The 11,293-nt window shown below is 34.7% G+C and overlaps 1 pseudogene; it reads right to left on the bottom strand.

Annotated features, from left to right (window-relative positions):
- Positions 1-3,999: 3,999 nt before the first annotated feature.
- LOC148629961 (uncharacterized) lies at positions 4,000-6,538 on the bottom strand (annotated as a pseudogene).
- Between the last annotated feature and the right edge of the window lie 4,755 nt (positions 6,539-11,293).

Here is an 11,293-nt window from a genome sequence, read left to right as displayed (position 1 = left end):
GAATTGGGATTGATATAACATTCGATGAGGACATTATTTTTTTGTAGGTTTAAACTGGTCTGGAGATGGTATTTCAGTTATATGCTAAAAGTCCTTTGTTTGTTCATTTGTGTAACCTATACTCAGTTTCTTTATTTCTGTTTTATCAAGGAACTCAGACCCCGTGAATGTATTTTTATGTGCGTTTAATTGTGTAATATTTTTTCCACTGTGGCCAGATTAAAAAGAGGAAGGGTTCTGATGACGCCAATGAACGTTAACTCCGCCGCATGTTTTGTGCCTGTCCCAAGTCAGGAAACTCTGGCCTCTATATGTATTGTTTCGTTTTCAGTTTCAGTTTACTTATTGTTGTTAGAGTATATAGGAGCAATCATTTCGTGTGTATAATGTTGTTTTGGATCCAGCGACAGCCTGACCTGTGATGTATGGTATTGAAGGCCCATGAGTTGCCTTGAGCTGACATTTTTTTTCATCCCGCTGATGATGAAATGTCTCATATCGAGAGAAATAAATCAACAATTTTTTTTTATTATCTCGGCAAGCCTCGCAATTATAGATTTGAACAATTATTTATGTGAGATAGTTTATAATCAACTGTCATTGTAGACTTCATATTTCTTGAATATGTTGCATGTATATTATTTCCATTTTAATATAATATCTGTAGTAAAAATTAATTTTAACTGAGACGAATATAACGAATCTTCTTTTATTCTATAACTATTTTGCAGTATTATTTCAGAGATATTTTGTTTAAATAAACGTAAAGCACACTGTTTATATGTTCATAAGACATTTAGACCGGTTATAGAAGATACATTTGTATCAATATTTTCTCTTATATTTTTTAATACATACCGATATTGTTTTTTTGAAGTATCGTACTTACCTTAAGTAAGCAAATACCAGTTTAATTTTTTTTTAGATATTTTCATGTACTTTGCAACCGGGAGATTTAAAACTGTGTTTTGTGGTAAGATAGATAACTCAAAGTTATGACATGGCTTTTTATTATTGGAAACAAGAACATAACAAGAACGTTTTTTTTTTTCAAACGTATTTATTCATTTCAATGAAGTTAATAAACTGAACAACAACTTAACAAATGCATTTCAATTCATTACTTCGATAGAAACTATTTACATTTATTGTCACTTATGTCACAACGTTGAAATATGTATTTCCATTTGTGTAAATGTAAGTATGTTTATACGGGAGAGCTAGGAGTAGATATGTTGGGCATATTTAATTTCATTGATTGGGCGTTGTTTTATGCAAATACTGTAATCAAAAAAGGAAACAATTAAAGACTACTATGATGAACTACGTTGTGTTTTGCACTAAAGTAGAAACATTACATTAAAGAGTGATGATACAGCACTTGCAAAGTTCGAATTACAAATCCTATTGAAAAAGGTAAGTAATAAAAAAATCAAATATATGGAGGATATAATGCGGGTCATTTCTTTTTATTTTCACCAGAAATATTTGAAAACGAAAACATACAAAAGCAAGCGCATATAGTCATAACATATATATATATTTAGACTTGATTATATTTATGTATGCATCCATGTATTAACATACATACGCCGTGCATGCTATGTATCTACATAGTAATGTAATAGCAAGTAAGATGGTCGAGTTGCCTCACCCCATTAGACTTCTTATATGTATTATATACTTGGTGTGGCTGTATTTGTATAGTGTTACGGATCCGCTATTGTCTTACTCGATACCATCAGAGGTTGTCCTGTTCAGTTACATCATGTGCTAATGTTCGCGCTCTAGATTTACTTACGAGGAAGTATCACTGGGTTAACGAAAGCTTAATTTTATAGCCAAGTTGGCCGAGCGGTCAAGATTGTTGGACTTAGTGGAGGCGGTGTTGCCATAGATGTAAGAGAAGAGAAGGGGTTCGAAAAAAAAATTGGAAGGACACCCACAAACTAAGATGTCAAGAAACAGTTAACAATCTCTTAGCTTGTATATTTTTTTTCAAAAATCTTAAATTACCAACAAAATATGTGCTTCCTTGAAAATCCCACTTTGACTCATGTTTTGTAGAAAATAAAGAAATGCATTATGTAGTGCGCAAATTATGAACATTTTTCTGAATGTTTCAGAAATTCAAAATCAACTTCCAAATATACAGAGGAAGATGTCTACAAAATGCTGGAATTTTTAATCGACAATATATTTGTCCAGTGTGGTGGACATGTTTTTTCAACAAACGGTCGGTATTCCAATGGGAACAAATTGTGCTCCTTCACTTGATGACCTATTCCTTCACTCTTATGAGGTTGACTTTATAGGTGTTCTGATCAGAAAGAAAGAATATCGTTTGGCTAGATCCTTTGATCTCAGTTTTCGCTTTATAGATGACGTATTATCTTTAAACAATCCTAATTTCGGGGATTTGATACATCGCATCTACCCCAAGGAACTTGAGATAAAGGATACTACAGACACTGTGAGGTCAGCCTCATATCTTGACCTACACTTAGAAATCGATGGTAAAGGAAAGCTATTGACCAAACTTTACGACAAACGTGATGACTTTTCATTCAGAATTGTCAACTTTCCTTTCATCTGTGGCAACATCCCTTCGGCTCCTGCGTATGGAGTGTTCATATCACAACTCATACATTATGCCAGAGCTTGCCGAAACTACGCAGACTTTTTGTATCGCACTAGAACTCTAACAAATAGGCTTCTGGAACAGGGTTATGTTGCTACAAGATTGATGTCATCACTACAGAAGTTTTATGGTCGTCATCATGAACTCGTGGATCGTTATGATGTATCCATCAGCACCATGAAAACTGATTTATTCAACGGGTCATAGTTTTCCTTTCCTCGTTTGTCTACCCCGGACTTGACTTTCTATGAGCAACTCGGCAGGTGTTTCTAGAAAAGCGGAGGACGCTTACCCTACCGGCGCACCTGGTCCATGCTCCCAGTTTTTAGTGGAGTCCGAATTGCTCATTTGCTTTTATTACTTTGTATGTATGATTTTAGTTATTCGAGATTGTATATCACGCTCAATTGATTACTTCTGATTTGAAAAGTCAATGTACAAACCAAGTCTTAAAAATGCACGTATGTACTTTTGACTAACTTCCTGGGAAGGAACCATGTCATAATTGACAATTATTATTTGACGGTTAATATTACAAATTAATTAATGCGTAATTAAACCATGCATGTTTCCATTCCATTTCATGCCAATTTATTGGTTCGTTGTAATTAGCACTTAATATGATTATATATATGTTTTACATTTTGACATCACATTTATAATTTCTTCCTCCCTAGATGTACCTATTAAGCTACGGATACAAGGCCAGAACACAGTCAAATTTGATTTGGTTAGATACGGCAGTAATGACGATGTTATCCAATCTCGTATACTTGGGTCATGACCGTTGCATGCAACATATGTATCGTAGTCATAAAGTTTTGCAATTTATTTTGACCGGATAGACATGAAAACCCTTCTTCCAATAAGAAAAAACTTCATAACGAAAATAATACGATGCTATTGTCATGAAAGCCGTGGTATGAAAAAGAATAAGTACACATTTACTCATGAACGGTAAATTAGGATCAGAAACAACACATCCAAGTTGTACGTCTGTCATATTTTGTATAGGCCAAGCGCCATTCTCAACTGTACACATAATTTGAACCTGTTTATAACATCTTCCATTCACAGATGGGAGCCATTTTTCAGCCATTTGTCGCTACATGTACAGGTTTTCTTGGCATATAAATATATGTTACAAGGATTCAATGCTTTAAAAGACCTAGGTGTTCCAGTAATTTGATTGTCAATCTGATCCACTATAGCATTAATCAATGGTTCAAAATTGGTATCTAGAAAAGTTTTAATTCGATTGTTCGTCACATTTAGTAAAATAGCACGACTAAGATAATCATTCTCACGTGCTTGCGTTGTAAATGTAAGGAATTGGTTCCCAGAGAAATCTACTTCTAAATTCAGATAATCTGGGAGATCGGTGGAAAATTTTCGATAACCCACATTGGTACAACTGACAGTTGTCCTGTTGTGAATAGCCGTTTGGTAAATACACTTACATCTAGGAGGGCATTTCTCCGCGAAAGAAAGGTCACTTGTAAATTTTCAAGTTCTCCCTGTCTAATGATATCCAAAATTTTAGTTCCTTTCAAAACCTCTTTCAAAACTTTTAACTTCTATACTCACAACTGTCAAAGAGGGTCTGCAGTCCTACCACAACACTTGTTACTCCCGTAGTGGTATTAATTCAATGTGGATCCTGAAAAATTCGAAAGATCTTTTGGAGACAATCAGTTCAAGACTATTATCTGAATATAATAGCATTAAAACCTATGATTTTTCAACACTGTATACTTCTATTACCCATACTCAGTTAAAATCCCGACTTAAAAACATTGTACATCGTTGTTTTTCCAAAAAAAAGATGGTACACCTAGATACAAGTATATAGTTGGTAGAGATTTCTCATACTTTGTAGGAAATAATTCCAAATTATCTTCCAAATATACAGAGGAAGATGTCTACAAAATTCTGGAATTTTTAATCGACAACATATTTGTCCAGTGTGGTGGACATGTTTTTCAACAAACGGTCGGCATTCCAATGGAAACAAATTGTGCTCCTTCACTTGATGACCTATTCGTTCACTCTTATGAGGCTGATTTTATAGCTGATCTGATCGGAAAGAAAGATAATCATTTGGTTAGATCCTTTGATCTCAGTTTTCGCTTTATAGATGACGTATTATCTTTAAACAATCCTAATTTCGGAGATTTGATACATCGCATCTACACCAAAGAACTTGAGATAAAGGATACTACAGACACTGTGAGGTCAGCCTCATATCTTGACCTACACTTAGAAATCGATGGTAAAGGAAAGCTATTGACCAAACTTGACAAACGTGATGACTTTTCATTCAGAATTGTCAACTTTCCTTTCATCTGTGGCAACATCCCTTCGGCTCCTGCGTATGGAGTGTTCATATCACAACTCATACATTATGCCAGAGCTTGCCGAAACTACGCAGACTTTTTGTATCGCACTAGAACTCTAACAAATAGGCTTCTGAAACAGGGTTATGTTGCTACAAGATTGAAGTCATCACTACAGAAGTTTTATGGTCGTCATCATGAACTCGTGGATCGTTATGATGTATCCATCAGCACCATGAAAACTGATTTATTCAACGGGTCATAGTTTTCCTTTCCTCGTTTGTCTACCCCGGACTTGACTTTCAATGAACAACTCGGCGGGTGTTTCTAGAAAAGCGGAGGACGCTTACCCTACCGGTGCACCTGGTCCATGCTCCCAGTTTTTAGTGGAGTCCGAGTTGCTCATTTGCTTTTGTTACTTTGTATGTATGATTTTAGTTACTTTATGTTCTTTGTTGTGTGTGTCTGTTTTCCATGTCGGATCTTTGTCCCTGGATTACATTCTTTTGATTGCCGCTATAACCTTGGTTCCCTTGATTACTCTTTCAATTGAATTGATGAAAAAAACATGTAACATCGAAATAATCTCGATAAATAAGTTTTGCAAATCTCTGTATTCCATCTGCTCAGGGTACATCTTACAATCACATTTCCATGGATTATCCCGAATGTCATATCCATATTTAAGGATTTTCCCTAGTCTTGTTAGTGAGTAAAATCCTAGATCATTTATTTTGGATACATAAAAAAATTCTACCATTGACTTATTTGATAAATTGACCATTCCTCCCATTCCGAGTTTTGAATCTTTATGACAGGTCCAGTTGTTATTGTTTTTCAGGACATTTAATTTCATTATGTGAGTAATCAATCGTGCAGAATTTTGGCTGCTTGGACATGATGCAATCGGTAATATCAGCTGAAGTAAGTCGATTGTGTGACACATCAAAGTTGAAAAGATTTCCATGAACATCGATGGCAAGACCTGGTTCAATATGTTTTATCTCGTTGAACGATAGGTCCAGCTTCCGAATGAATTTAAGACTCAGTATGTCTTGGTTGTTGATAAACTGGATTTGGTTCCCTCTCAGTATAAGAGTATCTAACATTTGTAAACATGTAAAGGATAAATCAATCTTGAACATTGTTCCATTAACCTTGCACGTGTTAATAGGAACGTCTGTTAAGTTTCCATGCTGATGTCACAAAGTGTAATAATCCTTTAATCCATCTTGATGAACTATTTGTATTTCTATTCCTAAATGTTTCAATTCTAAAGTCACAAGCTGAATATCATATAATGAACAAGATTGACAATCGCAACAACCAATGCGACGAAAGCGCCGATAGTAAAGAGGTAAGTTGCAATCGGTTGGACACCTTAGATCTTTCCGATGATATATTTTCTGCATTTCCTTTTCAATAGCATTTTCTGTTGCTCTACAAAAAACGTTTCTTGTTTGCTACTAACCAAATGAAAATCAAATATTTGAACATTTTTGTCCAGTGTAAAACGTAAATCCAGACGATCTGACTGGAACTGAACTTCCTGGATCTGCATATAAAACTTTGGGTTTTAACGCCTACATAAATTCTATTTCTAATACACCTTTACCTTTTTATTATATATAACTTGATTTACGTTATAGTTGGCCCTGATCATGGATGGTGTAATACTTCCTGTGTTACTTCAGTTAATCATATTTATAAATATATTTTCAACCTGGTTACATTAGAAAAGAAATTGATGTCAAATCGTGAATTTTACTAATGTATAGTTGGGTAAAATTCTTTTTAATTCGTGCCATTCCTAAATGTATTTTGAATATATTGAGCATTTAAAAAAAATTGACACGTATTTTGTATATACTGCCATTTCTTCAATTTGCTGCCTTTATATACAAAAAAAATAATAATAAAAAAAATAAAATAAAACATTATCAAGGAAAATAAGTCAACCGTAGGTAGTACATATTACTTTAACAACTTGTTATTTACCATGCATTATGAATTTTAAAACGGGAAATCAATACGGGACCATTATGGACTAAATCAATTTCTTACAATAAGTAAAAACTTTAATTATGAGTGGCCTTATAATTCAATTACTTAGATGAGGAGATTTAAAGTTGCTGAACGATGGTACTGGGACTGAGTACATATTGAATTATTATATATGTTAAATCGTGTACAATAAATTTACGATTTTTTATTGGGAAAGACAACAAAACTTTCATGATTTATTTTCATAAATATTTGATTCATCAAGATATGAACATATTTTAAATTATGGTGAAATCATGTGTATTAATAATAGACTCTGGCTATACCCTGAAAAAAGTTAATAAAAGTATAAATGCAAGGACTTCTTTATTGGCCCTGTAACATGCCCTTGGTATTAATAATGGCCTCGGATGGCTGTAATGGCACTCGGGCCATTAAAACCATTCTTGGCCATTATAAATACCTCGGGCATATTACAGGGCCAATATGGAAAGGGCCATACAATAATACTATATTATAAACATCGGCAAATTCCGAAACGTCAACGATAGGACAAAATCCAAGTACATGACCGGAACATGAAAACAGCAGACCATACGTATGTAACAAACCGAATGAAATGTATCATATATAAAAGCTGAAGGCCTTAATCAAACAATATAGCATGGAACGCTATCATGCACGCATTCCCTCAGCTCAGTTGTTTCAACAGTAATTTCCTACAATATTTTATGATGTCCAAATTAATTTATATGGCAATACTTATACCACTCATACCCTCCGCAGATTATTGTTCACAATAATTTACTGCAAAATTTTCAGATATTGGACAGGAAATATTACAGTTGTTTGTACTTTTGGTTTTCATAAATGTGTAAAAATATGTTTGTTTTCAATTTTGTTTGCATCAATCCTTCATTCAAATAACATAGGATGGAACACTATCTTCCATGTATCCCCATCTTAAATTAAATTATTTCCACGGTAATTCACTGTAATATGTTACGATGTTAATTTGCATGGTACTCTCTTTCTACCACACATACATACCCTCCGAGATACGGTGAGCTACATAGAAATGTCAAGCATGTACTGACTCATGAGAGACTGCTCAATTATCACTTAAAAAAGACTGACGAAAGCAACAATGTTGTAGTATCGGATAGAATGTATACATATCGGAAGCAGAAAGGCAACTCGAGTCTTCTCACTACAGAATACTTCATAAATTCATAAATTGAATTTGAGTGGCACCGATGATTTTAGAAAGCGTGGCCTAAATAACCGTCTGAAACATCCGATAGGCCCTTCATCTCACAAATAGAAACCATCATCGAATATTTGTAGGCCGATATATTATAGCTCAAAAGCTGAACACATACATGTACATTAGAGATTCTGCTGACTTCATACAAAAGTTAGAGGTGGATAGTTGTTTGTTATGCAGCTTTGATGATTAGCCAAATGTTTACAAACTGTCCGGTTGATGAAATTCTATCAACTGTAAGAACCGCCTATAATGACGTTCACAAAGCACAATATAAAATAAAACACCATCCTACAAATGATGAATAATTTTATTGAAGATAGTTTTAGGAAACCGCATACTAGTTTCTGAAATCAATGGGAAGCTGTATCAGAAATATCTTGGATCAGCTATTGGAGCATGTTGTTCTTCTGAATGTTGCAACATATCAATGTACAGAAGACCCCGATGTAGCACAAACATTGTCTACTATAAATGACCACAGCCAAAGCCCAAAACAACATTGTTTTTTCTGCATTACATCCATTTTTTTATTATCAGAGGTAGACGTAGAAGGCAATCGCAGTAATAAGACCCATACTACTGCCACACTCTCCAAAGAAGAGAGAGTAGAAAATCATAACATAAATCTGTGCTATCCTCTTTTGGTATCTCTACCATAGACGGTGATTGTGATGTCCTAGAATCCACAAGAATCCATACAAACAACGTTACATAGCTGGATCTGGAAGTGTACCACCAAACCTATTTCAAACCTTTTAACGTCTATACTCACAACTGTCAAAGAGGGTATCCAGCCATACCACGACACTAGTTACTCCCGTAGTGGTATTAATTCAATATGGATCCTGAAAAATTCGAAAGATTTTCTGGAGACCATCAATTCAAGATTATTATAAGAATACAATAGAATACCTATGACTTTTAAATTTTTCATACTTTTATTCCCCATACTCAGTTAAAATCCCGGCTCAAAAACATATACATCGTTGTTATTCCAAAAAAGACGGTACTTCTAGATACAAATATGTAGTTCATGGTAGAGATTCCTCATACTTTGTAAAGAATAATTCCAAATCATCTTCCAGGTATACCGACGAAGATGTTTTCAAAATGCAGGAATTTTTTTATCGACAACTTATTTGTCCAGTGTGGTGGACGCGTTTTTCAACAAACGGTCGACATTCCTATGAGAACAAATCGTTCTCCCCTACTTACTGACTTATTCCTTCACTCTTATGAGACTGACTTTATTGCTGATCTGATCCAAAAAAAGGAACATCGTTTCACTAGATCCTTTTAAATCAGTTTCCGCTATACATATGACGTATTATCGTTATGCAATTCTAGTGTCGGGGATTTGTACATCACATCCAGGCCAAAGAACTTGAGATAAATGATACTACAGACACTGTGAAGTCAGCCTGATATCTTGACCTACACTTAGAAATCGATGGTAAAGGAAAACTATTGAACAAAATATACGACAAACGCGATGACTTTCATTCCATGTTGTCAACTTTCCTTTCAACTGTAGCAACATCCCATCAGACTTACGTATGGAGTTTTCAAATCTTCAAAAGATTGCCATAACTAAGCAGACTTTTTGTATCGCGCTAGACTTCTTACAATTAAACTTCTGTAACAGGGTTATGTTGCTACAAGAATGAAGTCATCACTACAGATGTTTTATGGTCGTCATCATGAACTCGTGGAACCTTACGGTGTATTCATTTACACCATAAAAATTGATTTGTTTAATGTGTCATAGTTTTCCATTCATCTTTCGTCTACCCGGGACTTGACTTTTTATGTGCAACTCAGTGGGTGTTTCTAGAAAAGCAGATGACGCTTACCCTACCAGTGCACACGGTCTCTGCTCCCAGTTTCTAGTGGTTTCCGAGTTGCTCACTTTTGTTGCTTTGTATGTATTATTTTGTTTATTTTATGTATTTGTTGTGATTGTCTGTTTTCCATGCCTGGTCTCTGTCCCTGGGTTACATTTGTTTTGCGTTTTGCGCTGGAATCTTGGTTCTCTTGATTACTCTTTGCAATCCCAAAATATCTTCTATGTATTTGTTGTGTTTTTTTCTTGGGGACTCTCGTTTATAGAAATTGGCATCAGGAATTGACATTGCAAATTGCGGCATTCAACCAACAATGTGACATTGTTGTAAATTTCAGTATTCGAAGTAAATGGGGTCTACTTACCATGCTATTTAACAAGAAATGTTTTGGATACATGACAGTGGTAGATTAGACGACCAATTATTTAAACCATTGTGAAAAATATTGCGGATAAATCCATTGTTGTCCCTCTGTGGTAATGGTTATAAGGGGGGATAACTGGAAATCAAAAAGTGGTATTAGTCAGTTTTAATGATGGTTTTATTATCCGTCTGAAATAAAGTGCATTCAAGTATTGGTTCGTTGTTCAATTTTCTAGAGAGCGCTTCAATTCTAATAATAATGGCGGAAAATGATAAATTTGTTGGTCAATAATTTAGAGACTCTTACGCATTTTTTCGTTAATTTATGATACAAAAGTGTGTCAACAAGTAATACATAATATTTTTTCATATGTACGCAGACACTAGAACTCTAACAAATAGGCAAGATTGAAGTCATCACTACAGAAGTTCTATGGTCGTCATCATGAACTCGTGGATCGTTGTGGTGTATCCATCTGCACCATGAAAACTGATTTATTCAACGGGTCATAGTTTTCCTTTCCTCGTTTGTCTACTTTATGTTCTTTGATGTGTATGTCTGTTTTCCATGTCGGGTCTTTGTCCCTGGATCACATTCTTTTGATTACCCTATAACCTTGGTTCCCTTGATTACTCCTTCTATGTGTACTATCTATACAATCATTGTACATCTACAGGTTTATGTGTAACGGGTGATATATCAGTACTTCGTGGTCATATTACACAAAATTTCGGTATACAAATCATTCCTATGTACAATATTCGATAAACAATAAATACGTTTAACTGAACCTGAGTATCAACAGATAATAAGCATCTAAATGGGTACCAATTG

The sequence above is a fragment of the Perna viridis genome, chromosome 1 (assembly GCF_037379345.1).
Source record: "Perna viridis isolate PV_CMFRI_1.1 ecotype Kerala chromosome 1, ASM3737934v1, whole genome shotgun sequence".
Lineage (NCBI taxonomy): Eukaryota > Metazoa > Mollusca > Bivalvia > Mytilida > Mytilidae > Perna > Perna viridis.
Note: the sequence above shows the minus strand (reverse complement) of the source record. Positions and strands in the feature narration are given on the sequence as shown.